Source organism: Coptis chinensis, chromosome 4, assembly GCF_015680905.1.
Source record: "Coptis chinensis isolate HL-2020 chromosome 4, ASM1568090v1, whole genome shotgun sequence".
Taxonomy (NCBI): domain Eukaryota; kingdom Viridiplantae; phylum Streptophyta; class Magnoliopsida; order Ranunculales; family Ranunculaceae; genus Coptis; species Coptis chinensis.
Window position 1 is genome coordinate 31,229,661 of NC_141459.1, and position 11,608 is coordinate 31,241,268.

An 11,608-nucleotide genomic window follows, 5' to 3' on the forward strand; every position below is an offset into this window, starting at 1 on the left:
AACTCAATCCGCTCTTATTAATTCTTGTTGTTGTTATAATTTCATGTTATACATAGTTTTTTACAATGAATTTCATAAATTTGGTGTACACCATACCTTGGCAAGTTTCCCCAAAACAATTTGACTTTTTTCTATGTTTATTTGTGTACTATTTGTGTTTTATGAAATTAGATGATAAGTGAATAAGCTACTTTATGGATATCGATCTGAAATTGGTTATAAGAAGGAGAAGACTTAGTACATCCAAAGATACGGTTATTATTAGCTATATATTTTTCGACCAGGTACTCTTCTCTCACTTCAAATCATTGTACTTTTCATAGATATTTATTAATTTCGATTTATTTTCTATTATTGCTACCAGTTCTGGTGAATTTCAATTCTAGTTGTTTTAGAAAATCCTTCATGTATGTCTCCCTTTAGCTCCATCATCCAATTATCAGTTAACATTTTATTTTAGATCTCGTGCTATGGATAATTTTATATTTACAATTAATAACATTTTTTCGAGTAAGTTATTGGGGTTGTGTTTCTTTGTGATAAATTGTTGGGTTTTTTTTTTGCGAGAATTGAAATTGTGAAACTTAGTGGGGGCTTGTTTGTGATGACTTGTTCAAATGAGGGTGTATGATATATATTTACTCTCTAATTTTGGAATGGTGCGGTTAAGCTTAAATTTATTAGAAATTTGATCTAAAATGGTTTTGTGAATCATATCAATTTAGTTAATAGCCACCAAAAATCGTTAAAGATGACGATAGTGTTTAGATGCAAAGGTAGAAGCTAACAAAGTAACAAGCTTTCACAAATTGCTATAACAAATTTTATTTCTAAGTCACGAACTGCAGCAAACAATGAGTGTCTTAATTAGGATTAAATTTGTGGAAAGATGGTGTTTGGTTTTATATATATTTTGTGTTATCAATGGTGTTTGGTTTTACATATTTGTTGTTGTAAAATAAGTGTTTCCCCATTCTACTTGTGTTATCTAATTCACTCTACTAGCTAGCCAATCTCACATATACAAGTGATTAGAACCAATTGGTTCTCGGAACCATAAGTTTACTTATATATCATTCTTGGGACGAAAGATTGCACCACCTTTTACTAGGAGTTTGTTGCTTGGTAATGTGAGTCCCCTGTTAGAAGTAGAGGTGTGCAGCGATTAGAGCCAATTGGTTCTCGAAACAATAAGTTTACTTATATATCATTCTTGGGACGAAAGATTGCATCACCTTTTACTAGGGGTTTGTTGCTTGGTAATGTGAGTCGCCTGTTAGAAGTAGAGGTGTGCAGCACCAAAAGGACCATAGTTAGTTTTCATGATATTGGTACAAGCTATTATATGATGTAGCTAGTAACATATATGCGTCATGTGAGATATATGCTTCATGCAGGGCCCTATACGATTTTTATCTTAGATAGAAATTGCATATGCAACTGTTTTTTTTTTATTACTTTAGTAGTCATGGATGGGATACACGTACACTTCAGTAGTAATGAAACTCATCATTTTTAAAATCCACATTTCGTTATAACTGCAGGAATGACAGCCCTTGCTTTTGACTTGGTTGAGCTGATGATAAAACACAAAAAAGTAAGGTCTGAAAGTCTGTTTTCCAACCCAATTTACCTTGTCGCATTCCGAGGTTTGTGGATATGGTTATGGTGTTTGGAAGTTAAGCTGTTAGAAAACAGTGAGCCAGAAATCAGTTTTTGCACACTGTATTCGAGCCCAATTTTTACATATTTAGAAAGAGATTGATTTTTTTTGTAAAACATAAGAAAGTAAGTTGTAGGTATTAGCTTTTCAACGCAAAAAACCTCGTTGCTTTTGGATGCCTATGGAAAGAGTTGTGTCATTCGGAAGATAGCGCGTCAGAATTCTAGTTTGCTGAAAATTATGATTTTTACCAAGTTTGCGCTATAATTACTCCTAGTTAGGCTGAGATTGGGACTTCGGATTGTATATGAAAAAGAAAGTGTACAAATCCTAGTTTTCAAATAATCAAGGAGTGTACCATTTGGATGAATGCAGGAAAAGCTTTAGCAGTGACAAGTTGGTTAGAAAACCTACCGTGTTCTCTTTTATGTGCATGAACCTAGTTTGGGAAATATTCCTGGTAAGGAACAAATAGTTTCTTAAACTTTTCTTGGGTGTTTTGTGTAGTGTTTGTAGTTTATTTTTAGATGGTGGTTTTGTTTGGAACTGATATGAATCTTAAGATAATTTTTGGAGACCTGAAAGTATAGTAAAATCCGTTTTTGAGCAATTTTGACTTATAGGTTCATTGTGCATCATTAGGGTTGAAATTATATATATATTTTTGTGGGAATATTTGGAACTTGTTGGAAATGTTTTTACAATGCTAGTGCCGAATATGCCTTGGGGATTATATGAGGTTCCGAATATGAATGTTTATATAAAGTAAGAGCTACGTAAGGCTTGATTTTAACATCTGATCGAACGCTAATGTTGGAGGAGCAGCAATCTAGCGAGTCTGAGCATGATATTAGGCATACATGTCGCATCCAACATCTAGTCGAATGCTAATGTCAGAGGAGCAATCTAGCGCGTCTGAACCTGAGCCTAAGGGTAAGGTTTTAATATTTGGAAGTATTATCACTCTAGCTTATTTTATTTCTTATGTATGTGTATAGTTAACAATCTACTATTTATTTCTTATGCATGTATATAGTTAACCTCTTGTGAGAATAGAAGTTCAATTCGATAGTGATGGGACGGTGATTGGACCAAATGCAGCGAAATATGTTTCACGACTAGGGAAGCTTACAAGGCAACATTGTCCTACACGACGGGTAGGCGAGGATCAACCAAGACAGTATAATAAATGGTAAGTTATAATTGAATTCTACTATGAATCCATAAATGTTATTGCATTAGCTCTGTAGATTATTAAGTAGGCTTTTGTGTTGTTCTTGCCTTTTATGGCAAGTAAAATTTTAAATGTGTTGAGTTCAGGAATTTGTTTACATGAAGAACTCTGGTTTATATTATCTTTTGCTTAGGTAACATGACTCTTCTAAGATTTACTTTTGTGTGGTTTGTGGTGCGTACATGAAGACCTAGTTTACATGAAGAAGTGGTTTTACTTGTTAGTTAGTTTAGATATGCTAGCTTTAGAACTCTTGTTACATGGCCGCAACAGTGGAACCTTACACTTCCTTATAATGCATACATAATTTCATTTTCTAGTGTTTTAAGAGGTACCCATTTCTAGAAATTCTTGTAGAATATGGTACTCTGCCTATTCTTATGTGAGATTTCTAGCTTCAAAATATTTCTTTTGCTATGTTAAGCTATCTTTTGAGATACCGTTTTTGTTTATGATATCTATTAGTGGTTCAAGCTTCAGTTAGTAGTTATTTGGTGTTCCATATAATGTTATTGATGCTTGTTTGAATGAAATTCATGGTTAAGTGAGTAGAGAGGATGTTGATATATTTGTTTTGTTTAAAAACAAAAGAACAAAAGGGAATATGCTTCTTTTATATGTTTAAGTTTGGTGAGCTTTTAACTATTGTCATTGTTTACTCCTTTGTGTCATTTATGCTATGAGTTGTTAACTTTCTTGTCTGTGAGTCTTTTTCATATACTAGTGTAAGATTGATCTTAGGGGTTTAAGAAAGTAGAGGTAAGTAGCTGGTGAGGGGTAGATTATATGTCTAGTACATTGGATTTTTTCCTTTTTCTTTTAGTGTTTGGGTTGTTGTAAATGACTTGGTTTTTTTGCTTTAATTCCCTCTTGCTTATATATAAATAAAGCTGCCAAATTTACATATTCCTTGTTGAGTCTACAAGACTATAAATATGTAATATTGTTATATATTTGTTATACAACTCTTGATTTTACATATGAATCTGCTAGTTGGCATGTTTGCCGTATTGAGATTTTCTTGTTATTTCATATCTTGTTTGTCACAGACAACAGGTCATTTATTGTCTAGGTGACCAATGGAATGACATTCTGTACAAACATGTGAGCTGCAAAACATGGGGGGTAGAGTGGTTGCCATTGGAAGAATGTTTGGTGATCGAGAGGATGTACATGAGAATGCTTATCGGTTCATAGTGGACGAGATCTTGGAATTTAACGTGGGATCTACTACTATTGCACGACCTAAAGTTTTTACTAATGTAATCTAAATTACTTCCTTAAGTTATCTTAAAGACTTGGTTGTGTACAAAGTTGTTGGATGGGATTTGTTTTGTTGAAGTTTCAAGTATTCAATAGAAATATTTTGATTTGATTCAAGTTCTTGTCTTATATTTTGTTAATGTTCTTTAGTTACAGCCTTTCTATCAGTTATATGAATACATGTTTTTCTATCAGGTACAACAGAAAAAAAAATGATACTAAATAAATAAATCAGTGAGAACCACTGCAAAATCTCTCCCATAAACGACGGCTAAAGTCTGTGGTTATCTTCTAAATATACGTGGGAATAATTTTAAAAGAAACATGAGCTGATGGCCGTCGTTAATTTACAAGTGTTAAAAGCCGTCGTATTTTTTTAAACGCTACAAGTGTCCCGGGCTGTTGTTTTGCAAAAACTACAGCGGTTTTTATTACGGCCCTAATGACAGAATATAGCACATGTTTTCCTTGTAAACGACAGCTATGGGCCGTTGTTTTTTTACTGTTTTTTTGTAGTGTAAACACAATTAAATTTTTACGTGTGTCAATTTAAATTTCTTTTATATGTCCAAATGCTAGACTGGTAAAATCTTATTGAAAGACTAGGGCATGTGCTTACGTTAACCCCCTCTTTATTTGTAATTTAGTACTCTCTTTTTGCAATTAAGAGTAGCTCTTCATCAGTTCTTATTTGCCCAAGACTCATGAAGACATGAGCAGGCGCAACCATTTTCTTCTCTCTCTCATAAAATAGACGATGAGTTTTTAAACCCAAAGGCCTCATTTCTACTATTTTTTACCATCAAAGGTTTTCTACAAACTCATGCAAGTATTTTTCTTAGCAAATTAATTATTAGTCTTCTTTTTATTTTGACTGTTTTTGTATCTCTTCAAACTACTGATTTATGGAATTTTCTTGACTTTCCAAAACATAACAAAATATGCCCATTATAACAACATCAATTCAACAGAATTATAGAAGTGAACTAGAATATCCAAAACATAACAAAATATGCCACATTGTGTCTGGCTATGATGCCCATTTTGAGTGATAAAAAGTACCAACTGACCAACTATGATGCCTATATTTTCCTTTTAGGAAACACCCATCAAGACCAATTACTGGTCTGCACCCATTCAACTACCCATCCAAATAAGCCTTAAATGCTATCACAACACCTATGAACTCATCAGTCCCATCCTTCTTAGACCACTCAGCAATGCTTCCTGGATTGTCTTTCTTTATTTGCCTACACAATTCTGTTACAAGAGCAAACCCTTCCTCATAATTTCCATTCAAATTTTCAAGAATAAGTGTTCTAGCACTCCAAGCAGTCCAATATGAGATTTCAACACCAAATTTGGTAAACATATCAGCTTCAAGATCTTTTGGCTTGTAATTTGGATGATCTCTCACCTTATCTTGAAAATGTTTGGCAACCCAAGGTGATGTGGCCTGACAATACTTGTTTTTCTCATTTGTTTCACAAGTGTGTTCATCATTGTATTTTCTCAAAATGAAAGTGTGACCATCCCTTGCGATAATGGCTGTTATAGTCCACTTACATTCCTCATCCTTGCATAACAAAATGTATCTGACCTTGTCATTCCTATGTTGCCTAAAACTGAACTTCTGCTTAATTGCCTTGAACTTGAAGAAATCTCTGCAATCTTCTAAGGTAGGCCAAGTCATTCTGGGCCTCAAGTCACATAGTTCATTGAAAACTGGTGGGTCTGAAACCTTTTCCATCTCTTCTGCTATGTTCTTTGTTTCCCTAACTACATTGCCCAACACAGAACCTTGCAATTCTTCTTCTAAATCTTTCATTTCTTCTTCCAACACAAATGGCTCACCATCCTCATCCTCCAAGTTAAAGTCATCTCAACATTCTGAATTCTCAGGTAAGTACTCCTCATCATCATCATCAGATTCATAGTTAAATGCATTGTCAGCTTCTTTTCTCTCTCCAACAGTGGGACCAAACTTTTCACCATAATAATAGTCATTGTCAGAGTCATTGTCACTGTCATCATTCAGCACTTCATCCACTGCTACATCATTCAATTCCACATCAGGAACACCATCAAATTCCACATCTCCAACATCATGCACTTCATGATCCAATGCCTCCATGTCTTTATGAATATTTTGAGTACAAAAGTCATGTTCCAACTCATGTAACTGAGACTGCTCAATGTTCTCAGATGCCTTCAGCACACCATCGCTATCTAGATCACCTAACTTAGACTGAGCAATCACTTCTTCAGGCCCCTTCATAACATTGTCACCCTCATTATCAGAAATTTCAAGTACCAATGGCTCTCTATTATGTCTCATGGACCTTCTTATAGGTGCCATTGCTACAGTGGGAACATGTATAGTTTTAACTGATTTTTTAGGATTTTGAGATGTAGTGGGTAGTGTTGTGGGGACATTTGAGCAACTTTGACTTAATCTGGGTGATCTTCTACAACTTTCTTGAACTTTTTTTGCTTTAGTAGGTGTACTAGGTAGTTTGGGTGTAGACTTAACTATTGGGAGAGTGTTACTGCTTGAGGTGGTGATAATAGGAGGGCTTCTAGTAAACGTTGTGGCTTTTGGGGCTGGGGAGACAAATAAGTGATACTTTTTGTCTTTTTCAGGCTTTAACTCATCCCACATATGCAACAAGTGTGCATCTTCTGATATCCTACACATGAACCCTTCAATCAAACAAGCAATCTCAAAAGAGTCAACTCCACCAACCAACTTCCTTACATCTTTGTTAACATCAAGCATACATAATTCATCACCATCAATTTGCATTTCTAATTTCTTCCTACCCTTGTAATCGGTTCTCTTAAGCTTCCCTTGGGTAGTTATGCCCCAGCAACCACCATAATGAACCACAAATTCCTTCACACCCAGTAAAGGAGAAGCCATACTACACCAAAATATTTAACGAAAAACAAACAATTAGATAACAGGCAAACAAAAGCCCAAATTTTTAGTAAAGTTAGGATTAGGTATCACTTTATACTAGTAATTTAGTTTATAGTACTAGAACATAATGAAAAATTAGAGCTTGGTCCTAAAATTTACAGTAAACAAACTTCAAACACATGCAATAACACTTACGTAGAACTTCCTCGATCAACGATGTAAAACAATAATGGTCCCTTGAAGAAAATTCCCCGATCAACGCAATCACCTCAAATGGTCACATCAAACAATCATAAATATTCCATCCCAAACGACCTTCGATGGTAAAGGTCAGACCTTTAAGGGTTAAATGAAAAATGAGAGAACTGAGAATAATTATGGTTGAAATGAGTTAGAATTATGGTTCAAGTTAGGTTCGACTGAGAAGATTAAATTGAAATGAGTGGATGGTTCAGTGGAGAGAGGTTATGGTTAGAGTAAGAGAGAGGACGACTGTGAGTTGAGTGAGAGAGAGCACAAGTGAGGGAGAGGAAATGTTTTCCCTTGTTATTTCTGGCCACCTTTTTAAGATACGCGAAAGTGGAAATCAACAGTGGTGCTTTGGTAGATCTGCACGCGTTAGATGTTTGCCACGTAGCAAGCCTAAAACCAAAATTTATGGTTTGCATGTGAGACACACGCGTAAGGGTATTTTAGGTATTAAGAAAAATACAAGGCAAAAGTTGGACTAAAGTCTAATTTTCAAGTATAAATGTATCAAGGCCTAATGTCGCTATTATAAGTTGGACTAAAACCTAAATACTCCATATTCTAATTGTTAAGCTGCAATGTTTTTTAGCTCCGGGTATCTGGATAATTGACAGGGGACTAGGTATTTTTTAAAATTAGTACCAAGTAAATCATATTCAGTATTATTTATGTATTGATTCCTGGTCATCCATTACCCAACTACTTAGATTTCGTTGTGGTTCAGCAAAAAAAAACAAAAAAACAGGGGCATGGCATCCCTACCGTGGTGGTGTAATGGACTAATGGTTTGTCAGGTTTTCTCCATAAATGGGAACATTTTCTTATGATTTTTGCTCAAACGAAGGTGGAGTAGGCACTGGCATCTGTTGCACTTTGGGTAATATTTGTTTAATCAACATCTAAAAATAGTCCTACAATTCTCGAAAAAGGGTTGGTTTGATGCTCAATTCGATCCTTGAGAGAAGTAGAAAGTTTTTTGTGTTTCTAATTCAGAGGTAGTTAACTTTCGATTACTTTTTGGTTTTTGAGTTTTGATTTTGTTTCCCTTTATGTAATTGTCAGACAAGATGTAATTGTAAAAAGATAATTATTGCTTCTAATTCACAGGGAACTTTCAATTTCTTTTTTGGTTGTTGAGGTTTGATTTTGTTTCCCTTTATGTAATTGTTAGGCACGATGTAACTGTAATAAGATAATTGTTTAAAGAAGAGTAGCTAAATTGTTTGAACAAGGTAAGCTAAGTTGTACTCTAACTTATTTTTCAAAGTACCTTTTCATTAGATCATTTGTGTAGAGCAGCAACCAGAGTAGAAATAGCAGTCAATGAATATTTTGGATTGTTTGATGAAATGTTTATTGTAGTGGATTTATGATTTAAATGCCCATAAATTTGTGTGATGTCTATTAGACATTTTGTCTACAAATCTTGATTTGTTTTTGTTTATTTTTGAATAAATAGGTGAATGAGGAAGCATCCGAAAAGGTTCTTAAAGTGGAGCAAAAGTACAATGGAATATGAGGGCATTGGTTACTTCACGCAGTTTGTCCACCATCTTTTCGTTTACGACCTTTTGTGAGGTTTGCTTCTTCTTAGATATAAGTGGATTGTAAGTTTGACAGATCTGTTTATGTATCTCTTAAATGTTAATACACTTATTTAATGCATCTCTCCATTCATAGAGACTACACTGATTCATCTTCACTTATACATGAGGTTTTATTACGCTTTATGGGTTATGTATATACAACAACTTCTTACTTGATGTAGGTTTTAAGAACCTAGGTTCTTTGGAAAAGGGGGATTTTAATTATGTGGATTCAGGATACTCAATACCTTAGTAAGTTACTTTTAGTCACCTAGCCTCTGTAGATCTAGAATATAACTGCTGAATATATGGCCGATCATAATATTAGAGAAGAAAGTGTCAGTCATGGAATTATACGGAAACTACTACACCAAATATTGTGGCTTTGCTATTGATGGGTTGGAAGATTACCTATACTTTCGTTCAATGTTGCTGAAACCGGATTCTTTTTGTTCCGCAGGTTGGTTAAATAGATGTAATGCATTGTTTGTTATGGAAGTAAAAGTGGCATTTAGAATTCCAAGTAGTACAAATGTTGGTTGGTTAAATAGATGTAATGCATTGTTTGTTATGGAGGTAAAAGTGGCATTTAGAATTCCAAGTAGTACAAATGTTGGTTGGTTAAATAGATGTAATGCATTGTTTGTTATGGAGGTAAAAGTGGAATTTAGAATTCCAAGTAGTACAAATGTTGGTTGGTTCATATGTTAGGTTTCATTGCCAATTAGGTTTTCACTGTGTTATTACAAAAAATTTGCATTATGATTAATATTTCTAATTAGATGCATTCTCTTGCCCAACATTTATTTCAAGACATCCATCATGGACAACTCTTCCCTACCAGACTCCGTTATATTTAATGGCAGCAAGGACATGATGCATGTTCGTCAGGAACAACAGCTAGCGACAAAGAAACCAATGCCAGAACATGTCTAAGGAACATCTTTCCTTGCTTAGAGAAGCTGAAATACCAACTTGATTTCTATTATGGGGGTATTTTTTTTATGGAAGCCGAAATACAAACTTGATTTCTCATAGTTTTTTCTAGGTAATCGAGGTTTTCATCCAGTGCATATTTATATTATTTGTGTTTGCAGTTGTTAATTCGTATTGTTATGTTTGTTGTCACTAAAAGGTTGAGTTTTTTTGCTTCTATTTTTGACCTCTTAGATAACTCAACATACGGAAGATCGAGTTCATAGCCTATCTCTTAATTTTGTGTTTATAAGATATTATGATAAGTTTTTTTAAAAAAATTATAATGAAACTAATCTAATCATAGTACCTAAGAATTTGGATTAAGCTCTTATTTTTATTTGCTACTATTTGTTTCCAATGCGTTGTGAAAAAATTTGTTTTGTAGATTACAATATATAATCTACTTTCTAATGAAACTAGGTACAATACTTACAAATTGGACGAGGACCTCATTTCTACTGGCTCTCTTAGGAGGATTCAATTTTCATAGACTTGATGGTAATATATTTTCTAAACTTCAAAAGCTTATATAAAGCCATGTGTTATGTTATTTCCATGTTGTTTTTTCTATACATTCTCTTAGTTACCAACATACTTCAAATAGAATATAAGAAGTTTGAGTGTTAAATCACCTTTTTGCTCACATTCAATTTTCTCTTCATAGTTTGAGTGTGATGTCGATCAGGTTACTTCCACTAGCAACTTAATGATCATAGCTATCACTCTTAGACAGTCTAAAGTCCATGTTATCCGAGTTGTTTATATTAGCTTTTACTTGACATTGTAGTGAGTTTCAGGACACTTTTTATGTGAACCATTTTATTACATCCTTGAAAGGTGAGGTCTAAATTTTGAAGAAACTACCTCCCAGTTTTACGTCACATCTATATCCAGTCGTTTATATGAAGCCATGTCTTCCATTGTTTCCATGTTTTTTTATCTTCTGTATACATTCTCTGGACTCATTCAAAAGGAGGATGCTGTGTTTTTGTACTTTTTATGTAGTTTATATTTATCTAAATTTTTTTTTAGATTATTAAAAGAAGGATTATTTGTATATTTATTTAAAGGAACATGTTTAGTTTGAATGTCAAAAAGCGAGGGAATCTCTGCCAACTTTTTGAAAGAAAAATAGGATGCTATATTTTTGTACTATTTCAGTAGTTTATATTTATCTCAATTACAATATCCTTTTCTATGGGGGAATAGTGCATAATGGGGAATAGTGATAGATGCGTAGTTTAGAATTTGAATAATTGAATTTTTTTTACACGGTTTGTTGCAAGTACTAGCGAAAGAGGGTATAGGATGCTCTCAAGGCCGTTACGTCTAGGCTGGGAACTGTTGCAGTATATTGTGGCTAACAAGTCGACGGACGTTGTGAATGCAATTACAAGTCTTTGCTATGGGCAGTGCACACCTTGCAGAGAGGGGACAAGATCGCTATGGATGATCATTGAAAGATTGATGAAGCAAATTAATGGGCATACCATATGTGCATTAGGCGATGTTGCTGCTTGGCTGATGCATTATGTCTAGGGAAAGAGTTGTTTTCATGTTGACCTTCCATGTACTGAATATTCTTTTCAGAACCTGAATGAAACAAAAAAAAATCAGTGTTGTTTTTTTTTCAATATTCATTTTGTGTTCTTGTTGCATACTTTACTTCCCAATTATAATTTCGTGATTTCCATCAGTATTGCTAAAACGTG

At 34.1% G+C, this 11,608-nt stretch overlaps 1 long non-coding RNA gene across 1 annotated transcript; it reads left to right on the plus strand.

Annotated features, from left to right (window-relative positions):
- Nucleotides 1-1,756: 1,756 nt before the first annotated feature.
- On the plus strand, nt 1,757-4,112 carry LOC147503180 (uncharacterized). Its single transcript, XR_015220137.1, has 3 exons — nt 1,757-2,596; nt 2,700-2,855; nt 3,947-4,112. It is a non-coding gene; the product is annotated as an uncharacterized LOC147503180 (long non-coding RNA).
- Nucleotides 4,113-11,608: the final 7,496 nt, after the last annotated feature.